Here is a 1,442-nt window from a genome sequence, read left to right on the forward strand (position 1 = left end):
ATACTTTGATTTAGTGTGATGGTGTCACCCAAAACGTTAATAATAAAACAGAGGGTATTGTTTACAAGATGTACTGAAAGTCTTTGTCAGCTAGTACTTCTTTAACATTTGATGTGGGCTTTAATTACTCACAGTGCTATTTACTAAATCAAGTCCCTCTTGAAAATGCAATCCCTCTTATTTATTTATACAGTTTATCTTGCACCTGTGTGCCACCCAGTCTTTCCTTTTAACTTAGAAACGTACTTATGAGAATGGTTGCACTAAGTTATAATTTCCCCTCTGTCCTGTTACAATGCTCCCCTTACAATGAGTGTGAGGTGGCTGGTCCTGTCGTCATTCAGGAAGCAGAAAGCAGACAGGAAGCAGGGCTTACTTCCATAACCTTAAGGCCCATCTTTAATCTCCCCGACCTTCAGTGACTCAGTTTCCCCATCAGTGCTGTGCCTCCTAAAAAGTGCCATAACCTTCTAAAATAGGACCAGTAGGTGGGGACTAAATATTCAAACGTATATTGGTGATATTTCACGTTTCAACGACAACACCTTGCAGACAAAATACTGGCCTCTGTTAGTGGCGCCCTTGGATGGATAGCTTGTGGCTCTGCAGCAGCAAGTGTCCAGCCAGAACCAGACCTCTGTATTAGAAGTCATCTACCAATCACAGCGAGTAGACGAAGATGGTTTCCTGATCCTGGACCTTGGAGTATTCACAGAACTTCTTCTGAAGCAGCAGTGGGAACCAGTAGCTGTCAATGGGCCACATGTCTGCGAAGGGGGATCTGGTCCAGTTGGAACCACTGAGGGTGCATTTTATCACTCTCCGTGAGCAACTCGTGCACATGGTTGGTAGAGAAGGTATGCATGTCCAACAGCTTGGGGGAACCTAGAAACTCAAATGAGATGTGGCCCATCTTACATAGTGCGTCCACTGTCAGGCCGCTTCCTTCCTGAAGCTCCCTCTTAGCCTCCCCTTCCTGCACTTTGCCCCTGAAGCCATTCCAGTGGCCAGCACCAAAGCTCCTCTTTTTCATGTCCAGGGAGAACTCGCTGAGGCTGCAGCACCACGGTGCCCAAGGTCTCCTGGGTCCTTGGTGCCCCAGCTACAGCTTCCTCTAGGATGCTCTTATGAATGGAGAAAAGATGTAAAGAAGTTCCAGGAAATGTCCAGGCTGAGGAAAGCAAAGCTAAATGTCTCATTCTGTGATAATGCCTTTGGACAGTGTGACAGAAGTCTCCTGTGATGATCTTTTGGGGAGTACTGGAAAATTTCCTTTGTATGCCCAGCATACAAGCACTTTATATATTTTTTTAGCTGTCTGACTATCCAATGTGAAGTCCCCAGTTGCCCTAGTTGGTCTAGAAGGCAAACAGAGCATTCTCTGGGCAGTTTATTAACTAAATCTCAAGAGCTACAAAAATGCACAGATAACTGTCATCAAA

At 45.3% G+C, this 1,442-nt stretch overlaps 1 pseudogene; it reads right to left on the bottom strand.

Moving 5' to 3' along the window:
- Positions 1 to 660: 660 nt before the first annotated feature.
- LOC110556832 (oxidized purine nucleoside triphosphate hydrolase-like) lies at positions 661 to 1,199 on the bottom strand (annotated as a pseudogene).
- Positions 1,200 to 1,442: the final 243 nt, after the last annotated feature.

This window comes from Meriones unguiculatus, chromosome 19, assembly GCF_030254825.1.
Source record: "Meriones unguiculatus strain TT.TT164.6M chromosome 19, Bangor_MerUng_6.1, whole genome shotgun sequence".
NCBI classification, from domain to species: Eukaryota; Metazoa; Chordata; class Mammalia; order Rodentia; family Muridae; genus Meriones; species Meriones unguiculatus.